This window comes from Mustelus asterias, chromosome 6 (assembly GCF_964213995.1).
Source record: "Mustelus asterias chromosome 6, sMusAst1.hap1.1, whole genome shotgun sequence".
Taxonomy (NCBI): domain Eukaryota; kingdom Metazoa; phylum Chordata; class Chondrichthyes; order Carcharhiniformes; family Triakidae; genus Mustelus; species Mustelus asterias.
In genome coordinates, this window is record NC_135806.1 from 18800951 (window position 1) to 18822754 (window position 21804).

A 21804-nucleotide genomic window follows, 5' to 3' on the forward strand; every position below is an offset into this window, starting at 1 on the left:
AAGCTTTTTTGTGTAACCCCCCCCAGTTCTTTCACTAATCATCTTCATTTGGTTTCATCTGAATCTTGGCCCTTCACCAATGGGGTATAAGGTTCTTGATTTATCTGAACAAAGATTTATGAGGCTCACTTGTTTACAATATCCACCCACTCGTAAATCATATCACATTCCAGAGACTTAATCATATGGCAAGAAAGAACACTTTAAATGGTGAATTAGGAAAGTTTATTAACCATTGAAGAGGTAACAAGTCAGAAAGATAAAAGGCAAAGTGTCAATTAACAGCAGTTAGCAGTAATTAACAGTAAGAAGAGAAAGCTAAACTTGAACAATTACTTCTCACCACCCTTATCAGACCAAGGCATGATGTGATGACTCTGAAAAACATTGATAACAGTTCTCAAAACCTTAGTGTAAACATCTCCCTCTCCCTCTCTCTCTAATGTTCTCTCGTTCACTCCCTCTCTCTCTGTCCTTCCTCCTATCTTCTCACAATGGCTTTTCGAGACCCCTTTTTGATATGTTACAAATTGAAAGCCCACCATAGCTAATTGTTGGGAATGGCCAATTGGTCTATAATTTCTCAATAATTAAATAAGAATTAGCCCATTGGATTTTAGCTAATGACACACGTTGTCTCAGCTTTAAGACAATGCTTCTTCTTAAACTGGATGGGATTTTACTGCTTCGCTTGTCCCAAAACCGTAAAATCCTACCCAAGGTCAACAGACCTTTCCATGTACTGCCCCCTGCCCACTCCGATTCCCGTGGCGGGCGGGGCGGTAAAATTCCAGCCACTATCTCTTATCTTGATCCAGGCTGAGTGTTGACCAATAATTGGTTAACATAGCTGTCTGTCATTTAAAGTTAGGGCCCCTTAAACAAGGGCCCATTCAATCCTCCTGTTCAAGATTAACAATGATGTGGAGATGCTGGCGTTGGACTGGGGTAAACACAGTAAGAAGTTTAACAACACCAGGTTAAAGTCCAACAGGTTTATTTGGTAGCAAAAGCCACAAGCTTTCGGAGCCTTAAGCTCCTTCTTCAGGCAAGTGGGAATTCTGTTCACAAACAGGGCATATAAAGACACAAACTCAATTTACAGAATATTCGCATTCCAACCATTATTCTGTAAATTGAGTTTGTGTCTTTATATGCCCTGTTTGTGAACAGAATTACCACTCACCTGAAGAAGGAGCTTAAGGCTCCGAAAGCTTGTGGCTTTTGCTACCAAATAAACCTGTTGGACTTTAACCTGGTGTTGTTAAACTTCTTTCCAAGATTAACAAGTCATGTTATCTCTATTTATTCTGTGGCCTGAGAAGCACACAAGATTCTCACTTCCACAGAACTCCGTTCTTAAGCAGTTATGGCTAAAATTTATGGGAGCCATGTTAATAAAAAATAAGTAAGAAGTTTAACAACACCAGGTTAAAGTCCAACAGGTTTATTTGGTAGCAAAAGCCACACAAGCTTTCGAGGCTCTGAGCCCCTTCTTCAGGTGAGTGGGAATTCTGTTCACAAACAGAACTTATAAGACACAGACTCAATTTACATGAATAATGGTTGGAATGCGAATACTTACAACTAATCCAGTCTTTAAGAAACAAAACAATGGGAGTGGAGAGAGCATCAAGACAGGCTAAAAAGATGTGTATTGTCTCCAGACAAGACAGCCAGTGAAACTCTGCAGGTCCACGCAACTGTGGGAGTTACAAATAGTGTGACATAAATTCTGATTCTAGGATCGCATGATAAAGACTCAGGAGGAAAAAAGCAGAAATATTTATGTGAAATAGTGTGACATAAACCCAATATCCCGGTTGAGGCCGTCCTTGTGTGTGCGGAACCTGGCTATCAGTTTCTGCTCCGCGACTCTGCGCTGTCGTGTGTCGCGAAGGCCGCCTTGGAGAACGCTTACCCGAATATCAGAGGCCGAATGCCCGTGACCGCTGAAGTGCTCCCCAACAGGAAGAGAACAGTCTTGCCTGGTGATTGTCGAGCGGTGTTCATTCATCCGTTGTCGCAGCGTCTGCATAGTTTCCCCAATGTACCATGCCTCGGGACATCCTTTCTTGCAGCGTATCAGGTAGACAACGTTGGCCGAGTTGCAAGAGTATGTACCGTGTACCTGGTGGATGGTGTTCTCACGTGAGATGATGGCATCTGTGTCGATGATCCGGCACGTCTTGCAGAGGTTGCTGTGGCAGGGTTGTGTGGTGTCTTGGTCACTGTTCTCCTGAAGGCTGGGTAGTTTGCTGCGGACAATGGTCTGTTTGAGGTTGTGCGGTTGTTTGAAGGCAAGAAGTGGGGGTGTGGGGATGGCCTTGGCGAGATGTTCGTCTTCATCAATGACATGTTGAAGGCTCCGGAGGAGATGCCGTAGCTTCTCCGCTCCGGGGAAGTACTGGACAACGAAGGGTACTCTGTCCACTGTGTCCCGTGTTTGTCTTCTGAGGAGGTCGGTGCGGTTTTTCGCTGTGGCGCGTTGGAACTGTTGATCAATGAGTCTAGCGCCATATCCTGTTCTTATGAGGGCATCTTTCAGCGTCTGGAGGTGTCTGTTGCGATCCTCCTCATCCGAGCAGATCCAACGAGGAACACTACAGACAGTTACCTGCAGATCCGACCAAAGAACACACCCGTCAACTCAACACTCTGATCAAGACCTTTGATCCGGACCTTCAGAACACCCTCCGTGCTCTCATCCCACGTACTCCCCGCGTTGGAGATCTCTACTGCCTCCCGAAGATACACAAGGCAAACACACCCGGCCGTCCCATCGTATCGGGCAATGGGACCCTGTGCGAGAACCTCTCCGGCTATGTCGAGGGCATCCTGAAACCCATTGTACAAAGAACCCCCAGCTTTTGTCGCGACACGACGGACTTCCTACAGAAACTCGGCACACATGGAGCAGTTGAACCAGGAGCGCTCCTCGTCACAATGGATGTCTCAGCACTCTACACCAGCATCCCCCATGACGATGGCATTGCTGCAACGGCCTCAGTGCTCAGCGCCAACAACTGCCAGTTTCCAGATGCAATTTTACATCTCATCCGCTTCATCCTGGACCACAATATCTTCACCTTCAACAACCAGTTCTTCATCCAGACACACGGAACAGCCATGGGGACCAAATTTGCATCTCAATATGCCAACATCTTCATGCACAGGTTCGAACAAGACTTCTTCACCGCACGGGACCTTCAACCGGTGCTATACACTAGATACATCGATGACATTTTCTTCCTTTGGACTCATGGTGAACAATCACTGAAACAACTCTATGATGACATCAACAAGTTCCATCCCACCATCAGGCTCACCATAGACTACTCTCCGGAATCGGTTGCATTCTTGGACACGCGCATCTCCATTAAGGACGGTCACCTCAGCACCTCACTGTACCGCAAGCCCACGGATAACCTCACGATGCTCCACTTCTCCAGCTTCCACCCTAAACACGTTAAAGAAGCCATCCCCTACGGACAAGCCCTCCGTATACACAGGATCTGCTCGGATGAGGAGGATCGCAACAGACACCTCCAGACGCTGAAAGATGCCCTCATAAGAACAGGATATGGCGCTAGACTCATTGATCAACAGTTCCAACGCGCCACAGCGAAAAACCGCACCGACCTCCTCAGAAGACAAACACGGGACACAGTGGACAGAGTACCCTTCGTTGTCCAGTACTTCCCCGGAGCGGAGAAGCTACGGCATCTCCTCCGGAGCCTTCAACATGTCATTGATGAAGACGAACATCTCGCCAAGGCCATCCCCACACCCCCACTTCTTGCCTTCAAACAACCGCACAACCTCAAACAGACCATTGTCCGCAGCAAACTACCCAGCCTTCAGGAGAACAGTGACCAAGACACCACACAACCCTGCCACAGCAACCTCTGCAAGACGTGCCGGATCATCGACACAGATGCCATCATCTCACGTGAGAACACCATCCACCAGGTACACGGTACATACTCTTGCAACTCGGCCAACGTTGTCTACCTGATACGCTGCAAGAAAGGATGTCCCGAGGCATGGTACATTGGGGAAACTATGCAGACGCTGCGACAACGGATGAATGAACACCGCTCGACAATCACCAGGCAAGACTGTTCTCTTCCTGTTGGGGAGCACTTCAGCGGTCACGGGCATTCGGCCTCTGATATTCGGGTAAGCGTTCTCCAAGGCGGCCTTCGCGACACACGACAGCGCAGAGTCGCGGAGCAGAAACTGATAGCCAGGTTCCGCACACACAAGGACGGCCTCAACCGGGATATTGGGTTTATGTCACACTATTTCACATAAATATTTCTGCTTTTTTCCTCCTGAGTCTTTATCATGCGATCCTAGAATCAGAATTTATGTCACACTATTTGTAACTCCCACAGTTGCGTGGACCTGCAGAGTTTCACTGGCTGTCTTGTCTGGAGACAATACACATCTTTTTAGCCTGTCTTGATGCTCTCTCCACTCCCATTGTTTTGTTTCTTAAAGACTGGATTAGTTGTAAGTATTCGCATTCCAACCATTATTCATGTAAATTGAGTCTGTGTCTTATAAGTTCTGTTTGTGAACAGAATTCCCACTCACCTGAAGAAGGGGCTCAGAGCCTCGAAAGCTTGTGTGGCTTTTGCTACCAAATAAACCTGTTGGACTTTAACCTGGTGTTGTTAAACTTCTTACTGTGTTTACCCCAGTCCAACGCCGGCATCTCCACATCAATAAAAAATAAACCAGTACTTGGGAAACCAGCCAGATTAATTTAGTAGACAACCTTAATTGTGAGACAATTAAAGAATAAGTAATTTAATAATAGAAAGGTTGGAAATGTAATTTGAAACACAACTTTTATAATTATAAACACATTATCAATACTTGATTATTGATAGGTTCTTAGTCCCACAGCACTTAAATGCTTAAGAATATATTAATTCAAACTACAACATGATAGTCAACTGAAACTACCATCGGGGATAGTTTCGCCATTATCTGCCCAGGCACCACATGATTTTGACTACCTCTATCAAATCTCCTCTCAACCTTCTCTTTAAAAAGAACAGTCCAAGCTTCTCCAATCTATCTACTTAACTGAAATTAACTAGATTGGTTGTCAGCATAATTATTATCACACGGAGGATTATATAGCAAATGTTGTCCAATTGTGGAATCACATCTAATGTTGGACACTGTTTGGGTTGGTTGGGTACAGTCTGTACCTTTCCCATTGCAAACAGCGACTGGGACAAGCTGCTTGAGCCTTGTCTTGTTTCAGCAATACCCAAGTTCTGTACTACAAAGCAACAATTTATATAGCCTTGTTGAGAGGTCGGGGCAGTGGAGAGATGGTTTTGGGCACAAATGTGTATTCAGCCATATGAGATTTAAATAGGGTGTTTGCTGGAGCATTGAGCTCCAAAATAGCAATGTTGGCATCAAATCATTTGCATGCTCTGCATATGCCCAGCAAACGTTCACCATGTCTCTGCATTAACATCCTTACTAATGTTGCATCCAATGCAATTCACTCCACAAATGTGTCTGTGTGCAACCACAGGTTTGGAGATCTATAAGTACACACAGTGCCCAAAATTGGGTGTAAATGATCCCAGTTTCTCACCCACTGATATTGAAACTGCTGCATGGCAAATTGCAGAGCTGGTACCATTAGCATGGCTGTGATTGGCAGCCCGTACTAACAAGAGTATTTCAGTAGAATGCATCCTGAATTGTTCTTGTAGCAGCTCAAAGCCAAGCTCCTGGAAGTCCCCTCAAAAAACCTTTCTCAGCCAAAGATAAGATAAGTCAAGTTAATCGTTCAATCTGGGATGATGACATTGGAGTGCAGGAAACTTGGTGACTTTCCTAAGGCATCAACAGGAGCCCTGACATTAATTCCATTGGGCCTCTGAAGAGTGGAACTGGATCAAATCGCCCTGATGTGTAGCATGCCAGAGATGCAAGGTTTGCCTCCCTTCCCAACCCGAAATTCCCCTGTTCGTTGTGAATCTCTTCTCGGCCTCCTGCATTCCCTTGACATCCTTCCGTAGTTAGAGGGCAGAATTTTCCAGCCATGCTCGCCCTGAAACTGGAAGATCCCGCCCGAGATCAACAGACCTTTCCATGGTCCGGCCCTTGCCCGCTCTGATTCCTGCGGTGTGCGGAATGGGAAAATTCACCCTAGGGTGTCCAAAATGCGGTAAAATATTCTAATTATGGGCACACCAATAATTTGCTTAGATTTGCAATTACTTCCTTACTTTTGCCGTCCACACTCCTTTTTATAAAACCTAGGATTGAATCGGCTGGGTTTTTTTTAAGGCCTCATTGTTGGCATCTTTCCAAACTGAATAAAATTATGAAAGGCATAGATAGGGTGAACGGTGGGAAGCTTTTCCCCGGGTCGGTGGTGACGTTCACGAGGGGTCATAGGTTCAAGGTGAAGGGGGGGAGGTTTAACACAGATATCAGAAGGACATATTTTACACAGAGGGTCGTGGGGGCCTGGAATGTGTTGCCGGGCAAGGTGGTGGAGGCGGACACACTGGGAACGTTTAAGACTTATCTAGACAGCTATATGAACGGAGTGGGAATGGAGGGATACAAAAGAGTGGTCTAGTTTGGACCAGGGAGCGGCGCGGGCTAATTGTTCCTTGTTTCTCGTTTCAAGGCTTCATTCTATGATCATCTTGCTGGTGCCAGTACAGAGCGAGACTGCGGATAGTTGGGAACCTGTCTCGGGGGCAGGGAATTCATATGGTGTTCGTGGAAGTGGAAATGACTAGGGTTGGGAAGCATTTTCCGATCAGGGCCAGTGTGATCTCCTGGACTCGTTTCGATCGCCTCAGGGGGTCGGAGAGGAATTTCCCAGATTTTCTTTTCCCCATATTGGCCCTGGGGTTTTCACTCTGGGTTTTCGCCTCTCCCTGGAGATCACATGGTCTGGAATGGGGGGGTGGGGGTGAGTTAATAGGTTGTGATGAACAAAGCATCGTAGCTGTGAGGGACAGCTCGGTGGATAGGATATTGGTATGTAGATAGGCTGGAAAATTGGGCGGGGATCCTGGATTCAGGATTCAATCCTGGACCGGGGAGCGGCGCGGGCTTGGAGGGCCGAAGGGCCTGTTCCTGTGCTGTATTGTTCTTTGTTCTTTGTTCTTTGAAAAACCTCAATTAACCACTACTGTTTTCTGCCTTTCAACCAACTACCTGCCTAAGCTGCCATGTTCCTTAGGCATGCACCTCAGTTTGATCAACACGCTCCCTATGGACCTTTCTATTGACCAGTTTCCATTTAAATTAAGTACATTGCATGTCTTTTATCAATACACTCTGCTGTTTCTTCTAAAGAACTCTTTAAATTCGTCAGGCATGACTTGTTGTTTACTAATCCCCAGGCTGCCCTGTGATTAAATAAGTGAATGTTATTTTATCTTTTGTTGTGACTTTTAACTGCTCCCTATTGACATAGTTGAGTCAACAACTGTTTATCATTTCCGGACCATCCCTTTCTCTTTTCTTGAACCGGGGTGTTACCTTGACAAGCCTTCCACATTCTGCTAGAACTTCTATATTCAATGATTATGATCAGAATATTTGTGATTGCCGCTGTTTTCTCTGCAGTTTCTAGGATGCTTACTGATGCGCGATTGATTCACACGGGAGGCTAGGACGTACCCGGGACTAAAGGCTTTTATTCACAACAAGATTGGAGCACACTACTTAACAATACTATCCCAGACTAAGGGCTACTAGGAAGTAGCAGTGACCTTTATACTCCTGTAAGAAGGCAGAGCCGAACGGAGTGTACCACATAAACAATAATAACAGGTGGAACACCCCAACCCTAACCCCAACAGTAACAAGAGTAACATATGTACAAGTACCCAGAGTGGTAACCATCTATGGTTCACCACACTTATCATCGGGACTCTGCATCTTCCAACTTTGATTTCTACCAAGTGTTTTGGTTTACTACCTAATCCACAGTTACCTTTATCTAATTACAATACTTTCTCCTATTGTAGTTCGTCAGTCTCAGTGCATCACATTCTTTGATAAGAACGGAACCAAAATATTAATTCAGGGCACCATTTTCCCTTAGGCTCCCAGAGATTGAGGCCAAATGGGGGTTCTGAGATCGCACTTGCTGGCAGTAAGGCTGGGGTCGCAGACTTCCAAGAGACGACCTCCAAATTGGCTTCCTCTGAGCTCACTGTTCTAGTAAAGACATGGGTGGGCTCTGGATGCTGCTGGTCCAATCGGTAGGCCTCTACGTTGTTTTCATAAATGAATAGGGGTTCCGGGTGTGATTCTCATGAATCAGGACTAAGGCCGGAATTTTACCGGCATGCCTGCCCTGATTCCGGGGGCGGGTGAGGCTCGGAGAATAGCATTCTCCGTTGGCCTCGGGCGGGATCATACGAACCTCGGGCGGACGTGCCGGTAAAATTCCATCCTAAGTGTCTACACCAGTGGCAAAATGTGGGTGTTTCTCGTTGCGACTGGCAGCTTCTGTCAGGTGGAGTTACCCACCTGAAAAATGCAAATGAGCTCATCCTGAGAAATCGAGGGTGCCCCGATCTCTGCTGTTAGAGATTTGTCCCCCTCTCCCCAAAAGCTGAAATAGTGACCCCCTGGCTGACCAGGGAAGCATCACCAACTCCTCAACAAAAAAGGGCATTCTTTCCCCTCCCCAGCACTCAAATAATCATGCATCACCCCCCCCACCCCGCACCCCCGCTCCACACACACACCACGCAGGCATCAAGGTGACTCGACCTGATTCCCCCTTCAGTCCCTCTCCCCCTTCAGACCCCCACTCAGCCCCCTCCCCACTCAGGCCCCCCTTTCAGGCCACATGCCTTGGCAGTGCCAATGGTGTACTGTCTCGTGGCTCCCTGGCACTGATACCCTGGTCTGGTGCCTTGGGCCCTGAGGGGGCTCAAAGAGGTAGGTCCAGTGCCCATGTGCCCTCTACCATGCCTGGCTGCAGGGGAAGGGGTTGACCTCACCACTCTCCGCTGAGATGGAGGTCCTGTGGCTGGACCACCCCTTCTAACCGTGGAAGACCTAAAGATTACACCTGACATGGTTAATGTGAGAGAATAGTGGGTGCATATTGGTTAACTTAGGTAACTCACGGACACACAGGCTTCTGCATGTAAATGTATGTTTGTTTGCTCAGAAAGGAGGGATGATTCTATCTTTCAATTGATATGAAAAGGGGAATGTTTCTGTTTTGAAATGTAACCTGTCTGATTGACACATTTGGCTTTCTGTGGTCATGTAACTATGCCGTGAGGTTGGCAGACATCTTATGGGCAGTTCAATGAAGACTCTCACTGAGGCAAGACACTAATGAATACATGTCTGTGTATTTGAAACAGATCTCATTGTTACAACAAAACACCTAAAGCAAAATACCGTAGATACTGAAATCTGAAATGAAAATAAAGCGCTATAGATAGTTACATGGGTACGATGGGTATAGGGGGATATGGGCCATATGCAGGCAATTGGGATTAGTTTAGGGTTTTTTTAAAAAAAAGGGTGGCATGGACAAGTTGGGCCAAAGGGCCTGCTTCCATGCTGCAAACCTCTATGACTCTATGCTGGAAATACTCAGTAGAGTTGGCAGCATCTGTGGAGAGAGAAGCGGAGGAGAGGATTTTCCAGATCTGCTTGCTGCCGGGATCGCCTGGTCCCGCTGAAAGTCAACGGGCTTTTAGCTGGGCTGCTGAATCTCCTGTGACGGGTCCTGCCACGATGGGGTCAGAAAATTATTTCCAGAATATAGCAGATAAACGTTAACTCTGATTTTTCAGGCTTCAGCACTCACAGGAATGATGAGGGTTCCTGGGAAGGGTGTGTCCTACCAGGGACCCCTCCCCATCCCGGGTTTCCCACTCTTACCTGAAGGTACATCTGATGGAGCTGAAGTGAGGTGAGTTCTCCGAAGCAGAGAGAGGAGATGAGAGACTGTCTCCCCAAACAACCTGGCGTGGGTGGAAGTGGCGAGGGAAGTGAACAGCAGCAGCAGCTTTTAACTTGTACAGAGTAAACCAGGAGGATCCAGTACCTCAGGAAGGCATTGCAGGGGAATGGAATAACATGGACACATGGCAAGCTACACATTGACTTTCCCAGCATTCCCCTGCACAGCACACTTCAGTTCGACAAACCTTTCAGTTGCATTCATTCCTTTTCTTGCACAATGTTTAGCGCTGCTGCTTCACAGCGCCAGGGTCCCTGGTTAGATTCCGGCCTTGGATGACTGTCTGTGTGGAGTTTGCACATTCTCCCTCTTTCTGCGTGGGTTTCCTCCGGGTGCTCCAGTTTCCTCCCACAGTCCAAAGATGTGCAGGTTAGGTGGATTGCCCATGCTAAATAGCCCATTAGTGTCCCAAGATGTGTAGATTAGGAGGATTAGCTGGATAAATGTGTGAGGTTATGGGGATAGGGCAGGTGGGCTGGCTTGGGAATGATGCTGTGTCGGAGAGTCAGTGCAGACTCGATGGGCTGAATGGCCTCCTTCTGCACTGCAGGGATTCTATTATTCTATGATTCTAAGAACCTCAAATTGCCCATCATACCGACAAACACCAAAACTCGTTCTAAGGCTATTACCCTCTCGCACACATGCTTCTATACACACGCTGTCCTTCTCACTTTTGAACACAAGCCATTCTTCACATTTTCACCTGAGTGTTTTCATTCCTTATAGGAAGAAATATCACACATATTGGTAAGAGTCGGAGACAACAGTGTTGAGGGAGGTAGAGGAGGTGGTGGTCCTTCATTAATAGGCAACTTGTTGGACAATGGCAATGCCTGGCCATCAGCTCCAAGGGGAAGACAGTATTACACCATGAGGAAGACGCAGTTACCTGTCATGAGAACTTGTGCCTCCTGAGACACTGCTGCTCACAAGCCTTGGATAGCTGGTACAGCGCCTGTAGACCCTCTGTTGGGGATCTCACTTCTTTCCACTTGCATCTCAGTGTCCATCCCCTCTGCCCTGTGGAGAGGCATATAGCTGCAGAGAAGGCCATTGACACTGCCAGTAGTGTTGCTCCTGCTGCAGTGGCTGCCTGGAGAAGTGGTGAGTCTCCTGCCCCAGACCCCCAACAGAGTGGAACAGTGGAGATTCATAATCTGCACTTGTGTCGCTATGAAGCCTGGCAACAGAGAGTAATATTGCCATGCAAAGGTCATCTTGCTAATTACTATCTGACTGGCAGCCTCACAGAAAAGGAGCTCTGCCCAGGTTGAATACCTGGCCTCATCTACACTGCATCTGCTGGAAACTCCGTACCGTCACTGATTTATCTCTGCATGCCTATATCACTGTGTGAAGTCAACACTACTGGGAAAGTGAATTATCCAGCATTAGTTTTCAACCTGCCAAGTGAGTGAAAGGTGGGGTGAATTGAGCACAATCTGAGGTTAATGGCACTTGAAGACGAATTCACAAACTTTAACCATATGTGAGATCTTTGAACCTCGTACGACAATGCATCCGGGATCTCAGTTCAATACTGCTTAAGTTGACTGTGACAGATATCTCTTCCTATTGTGTTCTCAAAGATATCTTTCCTCCTGTACACTTCCTGCATTTAGGTACCCATTATCAGGGGCTATCAAATTTTGTCTCTTGGCCGATTTTGATATATTCATAAAAGTATGCACCATTTATACACCTTTATGTTTCCAGTAACATCTAGCCCAACAATCATAGGATTGATCGAGGTCTTTCGGCCCATCAAATCTGCACCGACCCTCCAACATAGCATGTTACCCATCCCCCCCCACTGTATCCCCGTAACCCTGTGCATTTACCAAGGTTAGTCCCCCAACCTACACATTTTGGGACACAAAGGGCAATTTAGCATGGCCAGTCCACCTAACCTGCACATCTTTGGAGTGTGGGAGGAAACTGGAGCAAACCTAGGCATACACGGGAGAACGTGCAGACTCCACTCAGTCACCCAAGCTGGGAATCGAACCCAGGTCCCTGGTGCTGTGAGGCAGCAGTGCTAACGACTGTGCCACCTTGCCACCTATATGAAATGATCCAAGATTTCCCCAAGATCCTTTATAGATAGTAAAGTATAGTGTTTACAGTAAAGTGTATGGCATCATAAAACCAATAAATTGATTTAAAAAGAAACACACTTCACGTTGTTTGCTTTAAATTAAACAGTTCATGAAATATCTATACATTTTCTTCAGAGTATATATGGAACATGATTGTAAAAGAAATCAATGAAATGTCTAAAATTCAGCCGATATCTTAGGGCTAGTGAAAGAGCAATAATGAGCTCGACACCGTGGTAGGTAAAATCGACTTCAGTGCTGAAAGGATCAAGGCACAAGGGGAGGGACAGAAAGAATCCATTGAAAGAAAACATTCATATTGCTGGAGGGAGGCGATAGACAAGTCATTCATGTTGGTCTTTGAGAAAGCAGTTTAAGTTTTTTTTTCTCCCTCTTTCAAGCAATCTCCCAGTGCAGTCAATTTATGTGGAAAACCCTGTGCATTACATGTATTTTAATCAAAATGCTCATTTTCCAGTCCTTTGTAGTAAACCACTGGGTGCTCGGCTGATAGTGGAGACCTTTTTCTAGGCATGAAATCATTTCCCTTGCATGGGTTCCTTTTTATTCATATCAAAGACAAATTATGTTGGAAGGTATTCACATTTTAGGCAATTGGCAGTCTACAACTATCACCATGAATTAATAGGCTCATTGAGCTTGTGAAAGGTAGTGTTAACTGTGGCTCTGTTGGTAGTGCATTTACCTCTGAATTGTAAGGCTTTGGGTTCAAACCCCCCTCCATGGTTTGCAAACGCCACTCCAGTGTTGTACTGAGCCTTTCAACTGACAACCTGTCTACCTGCTTAACTGGGTGCTGGCCAGAGGTTCTGTGACACAATTTTGCAGAAAGGCATTGGCGTTGTCCTGGGTAATAGTTATCCCTCAATCAGCATTAAAGAGAACAAATGACCTGATCATTATCACATTGTGGCAATTTGCTGTGTGCCCCACTTTCTACATTCTCACAATGGCTACACTTCAAAAGTACTTCATTGACTGCAAAGCACTTGGAGATGTGTGCGGGCCAACAGAAGAGATGCAAGTCTTTCTTTCATTTCAATATAATGTGGAAAAGTCAGGTCAAAAAGAATGGAGCACTCTCAGACAGTTTCTCTAATGGCGGATACCAGCACCAACCCTTTTCTCCATTGTCACCATTATGAGGTTTTAAGAGGCAACAGTGGGTTTGGCAGGAGCATATGCACCTATTTCAAAAGAGATGTCAGTCTCTTCAACCTGCAACAATGACTGGCACATACCAACAGTAGCTTTGACAAAGGGTCATCTGGACTCGAAATGTCAGCTCTTTTCTCTCCTTGCAGATGCTGCCAGACCTGCTGAGATTTTCCAGTATTTTCTCTTTTGTCAACAGTAGACCTTCCCATGGAACTTCTGTTTGCTGATGGTGTCACCTTCTGGCATGTAGGAGGCAACGCAACTCATTGTAAACTGCTACTCTAAAGCCTTTGGCCTAAAGAAAACAAAAATGTGATGCCAGCCACATCACTGAGGAAATGACAATCCAGATCAGGTCAGCAGTGGCTGCAGCAACCTCAGTGCACTAGAACAGATTAGCTATCTTGGAAGTGTTACCTCAAATGTTGCCATTGTCTACAAGGACAGAGAGAAGTGACTTTCCAAGGCTGCCTCTTGGAGTGTGTCTGGCAAAACAATTCACTACAAGTCTCTACTGACACTCGGGTAAAGAGAGTGGTTATTATCACTGCCCACTTGTATGGGTCAGTATCATGAGTTCTGTACGGAAAACAAATTCACAAAAATTGACAAAGGGTCATCTGGACTCGAAACATCAGCTCTTTTCTCTCCTCACAGATGCTGCCAGACTGGCTGAGATTTTCCAACATTTTCTCTTTTGGGAACAAATTCATCTGTTGGAGCGCTTCCATCAACACCGTCTTCAATCCATCATGAACATTAGATCACAGAACTACATGACAAACAATGAAGCCCTGGACAGAATCAATCTGACGTGGAGATGCCAGCGTTGGACTGGGGTGAACACAGTAAGAGTTTTAACAACACCACGTTAAAGTCCAACAGGTTTATTTGGTAGCAAATACCATAAGCTTTCGGAGCGCTGCTCCTTCGTCAGATGGAGTGGAAATGTGCTCTCAAACAGTGCACAGAGACACAAAATCAAGTTACAGAATACTGATTAGAATGCGAATCCCTACAGCCAACCAAGTCTTAAAGATACAGAGAAACTTGATGTCTGTGTCGATATGCGCGATCTTCTTGGAGATCCTCTCCACTTGCCCAGCACTGAATATATTCTCTTACAATGCCAATTGCACTGGACTGGACATAGAGGTTTACAGCATGGAAACAGGCCCTTCGGCCCAACCTGCCCATGCCGCCCTTTTTTAAAAACCCCTAAACTAATCCCAATTGCCCGCATTTGGCCCATATCCCTCTATACCCATCTTATCCATGTAACTATCTAAATGCTTTTTAAAAGACAAAATTGTACCCGCCTCTACTACTACCTCTGGCAGCTTGTTCCAGACACTCACCACCCTCTGTGTGAAAAAATTGCCCCTCAGGACACTTTAGTATCTCTCCCCTCTCACCTTAAACCTATGCCCTCTAGTTTTAGGCTTCCCGACATTTTGGAAAAGATATTGACTATCTAGCTGATCTGTGCCCCTCATTATTTTATAGACTTCGATAAGGTCATCCCTCAGCCTCCTATGCTCCAGAGAAAAAAGTCCCTGTCTATCCAGCCTCTCCTTATAACTCAATCCATCAAGTCCCGGTAGCATCCTAGTAAATCTTTTCTGCACTCTTTCTAGTTTAATAATATCCTTTCTATAATAGGGTGACCAGAAATGCACACAGTATTCCAAGTGTGGCCTTACCAATGTCTTGTATAACTTCAATAAGACGTCCTAACTCCTGTATTCAATGTTCTGACTGATGAAGCCAAGCATGCTGAATGCCTTCTTCACCACTCTGTCCACCTGTTTCTCCACTTTCGCTATGAACATGTACCCCTAGATCTCTTTGTTCTGTAACTCTCCCCAACGCCCTACCATTAACTGAGTAAGTCCTGCCCTGGTTCAATCTACCAAAATGCATCACCTCGCATTTGCTTAATTAAACTCCATCTGCCATTCGTCAGCTCACTGGCCCAATTGATCAAGATCCCTTTGCAATTGGAGATAACTTTCTTCACTGTCCACTCTGCCACCAATCTTAGTGTCATCTGCAAACTTACTAACCATGCCTCCTATATTCTCATCCAAATTATTAATATAAATGACAAATAACAGTGGACCCAGCACTGATCCCTGAGGCACACCGCTGGTCACAGGCCTCCAGTTTGAAAAACAACCCTCTACAACCACCCTCTGGTTTCTGTCAAGAAGCCAATTTTGTATCCATTTAGATACCTCACCCTGAATCCCGTGAGATTCAACCTTATGAAACAACCTACCATGCGGTACCTTGCCAAAGGCCTTGCTAAAGTCCATGTAGACAACATCAACTGCACTGCCCTCATCTACCTTCTTGGTTACCCCTTCAAAAAACTCAATCAAATTTGTGGGACATGATTGTCCAGTCACAAAGCCATGCTGACTGTCCCTAATCAGTCCTTGTGTCCGTAAATGCCTGTAGATCCTGTCTCTCAAAATATTTTCCAACATCTTACCCATCACAGATGGGAGGCTCACTGGCCTGTAGTTCCCAGGCTTTTCCCTGCAGCCCTTTTTAAACAAAGGCACAACATTTGCCACTCTCCAATATAATGCAGCTTCAGAAAAAAAAAACAGGGGGGAGGGCATGGACAGTTTACATACATATATATATACATCAAATCTTAGACGCGACAACAGCAGAAATTACATTGATCTCCTGAGGACAACGACGGATGACGACAAACATGCAACCTAGGATCTACCTCATCGGACTCATCATCAGCATAGGACTCATTCCAGCATAGGCTGGAAAATTGGGCGGAGAAATGGCAGATGGAATTTAATCCAGATAAATGCGAAGTGATGCATTTTGGAAGAACTAATGTAGGGGGGAATTATACAATAAATGGCAGAGCCATCAAGAGTATAGAAACACAAAGGGACCTAGGTGTGCAAGTCCACAAATCCTTGAAGGTGGCAGCACAGGTGGAGAAGGTGGTGAAGAAGGCATATGGTATGCTTGCCTTTATAGGACGGGGTATGGAGTATAAAAGCTGGAGTCTGATGTTGCAGCAGTATAGAACGCTGGTTAGGCCACATTTGGAGTACTGCGTCCAGTTCTGGTCACCGCACTACCAGAAGGACGTGGAGGCTTTAGAGAGAGTGCAGAGAAGGTTTACCAGGATGTTGCCTGGTATGGTGGGTCGTAGCTATGAGGAGAGATTGGGTAAACTTGGCTTGTTCTGCCTGGAAAGACAGAGAATGAGGGGAGACCTAATAGAGGTGTACAAAATTATGAAGGGTATAGATAGGGTGAACAGTGGGAAGCTTTTTCCCAGGTCGCAGGGGACGATCACGAGGGGCCAAGGGCTCAACGTGAGAGGGGCGAGGTATAACTCAGATATCAGAGGGACGGTTTTTACACAGAGAGTGGTGGGGGCCTGGAATGCGTTGCCAATTAGGGTGGTGGAGGCAGACACGCTGGCATCGTTTAAGACTTACCTGGATAGTCACATGAGCAGTCTGGGAATGGAGGGATACAAACGAATGATCTAGTTGGACCAATGAGCGGCACAGGCTTGGAGGGCCGAAGGGCCTGTTTCCTGTGCTGTACTGTTCTTTGTTCTTCGTTCTTTTATCAGGATAAGCACGCAGGATACCCCAAGCAAGATGAACGTTTCGTATCCTGGTTATTTGTGGTTTGACACAACGACAAGACGTGGGGCCCGCCCTCAAATCACGGTCCCCTCTAATTCATTAGCAGAATGTTTACAGAGAACCCGCCGGATTGCACTTTGCACTAATGGACAATATGGACAGTTGAAAATCTTAATATCGGAACGTAACTTTGAGTCGCGATTGTAATGTTTTTTCTTTAAATGGTTGGTTGTTTGCAATTGGCGTATTGTAATAATTTTGTTTTAGAATGTGTGGTTATTTGTAATTCATGGTTAACAGCAGAATGTTTGCTGTCTGTAGCTTCTGGAATGTAGATATTTTGTTGGGATGTATTATTACTGTACATGCCAATGCCTGGGCCTTGCCTGACTGTTGAGTGACTGGGGAATTCCTGACAGATACTGGTCCTGAGTTTGTGATCCATCACGCTTCGCGTTCAGGATCAAAGGGGGGACTGTGGCCAAACGGGCCATCTAAAATGGCGATTTACAGAGCACGCTGGAATAATTGGACAAGAACTAAAACAACAGGCTACAGCCTAAAAGACAAAGATAAACAGGCTGCAATTCAGACTGAATACACAGGAAATAGGCCATCCCAAAGACAATGGACACTTTCTGGTCAAACCTACTTGTTTTCCAGACATAGGGAGCCTTTACCCCTTATTTGGGAGGGAGGTATGTGACCTACGTGCCTCCAGCACCTACAGACATGGCCGTTGGGGACACACCCAGAGATCGGTGTGGCAGCACCTGACTGGACCCTTATCGACCAGGGTGATCAAGCCCTGATTGATTGGTTGACAAGATTCAAGAGACCACCCAGAAGGACGCGAAACCAAGCAGGGATAAAAGGTACTCCACAACAGAAGAATCTCTCTCTGACCCCACGAATGAGCTACAACAGCGGTGACCGTCGCCAGCAACGACCAGCACAAGGAGAGCCACCACACCGAGAAGGAAGGAAGCCCAGAGCCAGAGTGCAAGACCAGACCAAACTACCAGACTACGCAGAGGACTACCGAGATCAGCGCGCAGCTAAAGGCCAATATCTGCTTGGGTACTTGCCAGTCACGCAAAGTTAAGTCAAGTTCTTGTACTGGACTTGAACTTTAGTATTTTCTGCAAGATAACTTATTGTTGGTTGGGTGGGTGATTATTAATTGTATGTTTTAAATAAATATTGGTTGTACTAACAAGAAGTCTACTCGCAATTCTTTGTCCATTGTATAAGGGTTAAAACAGACTGTGCGGCAGGTACAACAAGTACTTAAAGAATATCTTAGGATATTCTACTTTTACCATCCAGAGCTTTCTTTTCCTTCTCTTTGCTCTCCTAATTGATTCCTTTCGCTCCATCATAGAATCATAGAAACCCTACAGTACAGAAAGAGGCCATTCGGCCCATCGAGTCTGCACCGACCACAATCCCACCCAGGCCCTACCCTCATATCCCACCCACTAATCCCTCTAACCTACGCATCTCAGGACACTAAGGGGCAATTTTAGCATGGCCAATCAACCTAACCCGCACATCTTTGGACTGTGGGAGGAAACCGGAGCACCCGGAGGAAACCCACGCAGACACGAGGAGAATGTGCAAACTCCACACAGACAGTGACCCAAGCCGGGAATCGAACCCAGGTCCCTGGAGCTGTGAAGCAGCAGTGCTAACCACTGTGCTACCGTGCCGCCATCTTGCACTTTCTATACTCCACTACTGCCTCCGCACACTTACTCCCCTTATACTTGTTCAAAGCCTCTCTTTTCCTTCTTGTTGTATCCTGAATGATCTCCATCTCACCCTCACTCCATTTTCCAGCCTTTTCGACATAGCCCTTTTTCTCAGTTTTGATCATATATCCCAATCGACTCAACTGCTCCTCATACGACAGCCCCTTCAAAACTGGAAAGAAGCCTTACTTTGAGTGTGGAGAGAGGTCATTCAGTGATTCTGGGGATTATATGGCAAGTATCAGCTATTCAATGTTTATTAACTTTCGTGGGTTTTTTGGGGGGAAGTTTAGGAACGTAGGACTGAGGAGCAGGAGTAGACATTACTTTACAATATTAGACATGTGTAACACAAGGAGGATTTCAGAATGCCAAAAGCAGCGCTTTGTTAGGAGATATGTTCTGCTGACCAACTGAGATACACCTCACAAATGCTTAAAAAATCAACTGAGAAAGCAGCTTCCTCCAGTTGACATTGACCAACGGGTGTGGGAGCAGGAGGCTGCCAACAGAGACAGCTGGCATTGTGCAACCAGGAAAGCGACCCTCCAGACCCCTCCCAAACCAGGAGTTCCAGCCACTGGAGCCTGCAGGTCATGAATTGGTAGTTTCAGTCACCAAAGGTCATGCCAACTACCACGGTAACAAGCCTTCTCGATGATCTTTACCTATGGAAAACCTATCATCATCATCGTGATCTACGTGCAGTCCTTCAGTTTAGCTTCAATCTGAACACCCAATTTCTAATATTAGTGAATTTATTTATTTTAGTCTATAGCAATGAGCAAAGTGCCCTCTGCTAAGAACAAAGGGTCAACAAAGGCCCTGGGAAAGAACTTTAGTACACGAGTGAATTCAATCTTTTAACCTCCCTATGGATTAGATCTTGGCTTTTGTACGATAATGCAAAATGGATGAACATGACCCAGCAGTGCATATTTAAATCTCTCCACATTTTTTGTTTTCATTGAAGTCGGTGAAAATAAGAATCGGGAGAAATGCAAATGAGATTCTCAATTTTCTATCACCTGTTTCGACCATCATAAAATAATCACCATCTATCTCTATATTTAAGTAATCATTTTGCAGATAGTAAGGTGCTAACATTTTACTCCGATTTCCTTTGTGCTCGTGAATAGCTCCAACTACCGTCCTCCTCTTTGAACTTGGCTACCCCATAGCCTTGGAATCAGAGGACTGTTGCAACTTGTAAAATAGGAAAAGGAGCCAGACTTATAGACTTGCTCTACCATTCAATAAACTCATAGCTGACCTTCTACGTCAACTTCACTTCTGTTCTATGCAGATATCCCGTTATTGCCTTAGAGCCCACAAATCTGTTGATCCCTCTTTTGAATATACCCAGTGACTGAATATCCTCATTTCTCTGGGGTAGAGAATTCCAAAGATTCAAAACTCGCTGAGTGAAGAATTTTTCTCCTCATCTCAGGCCCAACCGCTTGACCCCTTTGTGCTGAGATTATGAGTCCCTAGTTGTTATATCTCCAACCAATGGAAGCAACCTCTCAACATCTACTCTGTTAAAACCTCTAAGAATGTTATGTTTCATTGAGATCTATTCTCATTCTTCTAAACTCCAGAGAATATGGGCCCGTTCTACTCAATCTCTGTTTATAGGAGAGGCCTCTCATGTCAGGAAACATGAATTTGTGTGGCATCCCCTCCAAGGCAAGTTTACACTTCCTGAGGAAAGTGGACCAAACCTATACTCAACAGACAGGGTGTGCTCTCACCAAAGTACTATATAGTTTCAGCAGGACTTTCTTCCTCTTATATGACAATTTTTTTGCAAGTCAACCTAACATGTCACCTGGCTGTCAAATTGTTTGCTGAACCCGCATATAACTTTCAGTGAATTGCGCACAAAAATATTCACATTCCACAGCATACTAGCATTAATAATAGAATCATAGGATCATATAGCGCAGAAGAGGTCCTTCGGCCCATCGAGTCTGTACCAATGCATTAGAAACACCTGAACTCCCACCTAATCCCATCTGCCAGCCCATAGCCCTGAATGTTATGATGTGCCAAGATATTTTTTAAAGGATGTGAGGCAACCCGTCTCTACCACCCTCCCAGGCAGAGTTTTCCAGACCGTCACCACCCTCTGGGTAAAAAAGTTTTTCCTCACATCCCCCCTAAATCCTGCCCCTCATCTTGAACCTATGTCCCCTCGTAAAAGACCCTTCAAATAAGGGGAACAGCTGCTCCTTATCCACTCTGTCCATGTTTCTCATAATCTCGTACACCTCAATCAGGTCACCCCTCTGTCTTCTTTGCTCCAATGAAAACAACCTAAACCTACCCAACCTCTCTTTGTAACTTCAATGTTCCATCCCAGGCAGCATCCTGGTGAATCTCCTCTGCACCCCCTCGAAAGCCTTTCATCTTTTAAAATATATTCTGCTTTTCCATCCTTCTAACAAAGCTGATAATTTTACATTTCCTCACATTATTCTCCAACCAGCCATATTCTCCCCCAGACAGCCTATACTCTTTTGTAGCTTCTCTATGTCCTCCACACAGCTTACATTCCCACTTGACATTGTATCATCAGCAAACTTGGATACTCAGTACCCTTATCTCAGTCATTGATATAGGTGGTAAATAGCAGAGGTTCAAGCAATGATCCTTGTGACCCTCTACTAGTGACACCATGCCATCTCAAAAATGACCCTGAGGTAAGTTTCCCGACCTCTTCATCAGCAAAATTACCTATGTCTACCTGCATAGCATAGCTCACCTCTACCCAATCTCTGTCCATTATATATGCCTTCATTTCCTGTCCTCCATCCTCCCTCTGCTCACCGATCTATATGAGCATAGAAACATAGAAATATAGAAACTAGAAGCAGGAGTAGGCCATTCGACCCTTCAAGCCTGCTCTGCCATTCATTTTGATCATGGCTGATCATCAAATTCAATATCTTGATCCCCCCTTCCCCCATATTCCTTGATCCCTTTAGCCTCAAGAGCTATATCTAATTTCTTCTTGGAATCAGACAATGTTTTGGTCTCAATATATTCTGTGGTAGTGACTTCCACACATTCACTACCCTCTGGGTGAAGAAATCTTTCCTCACCTCAGTTCTAAAAGG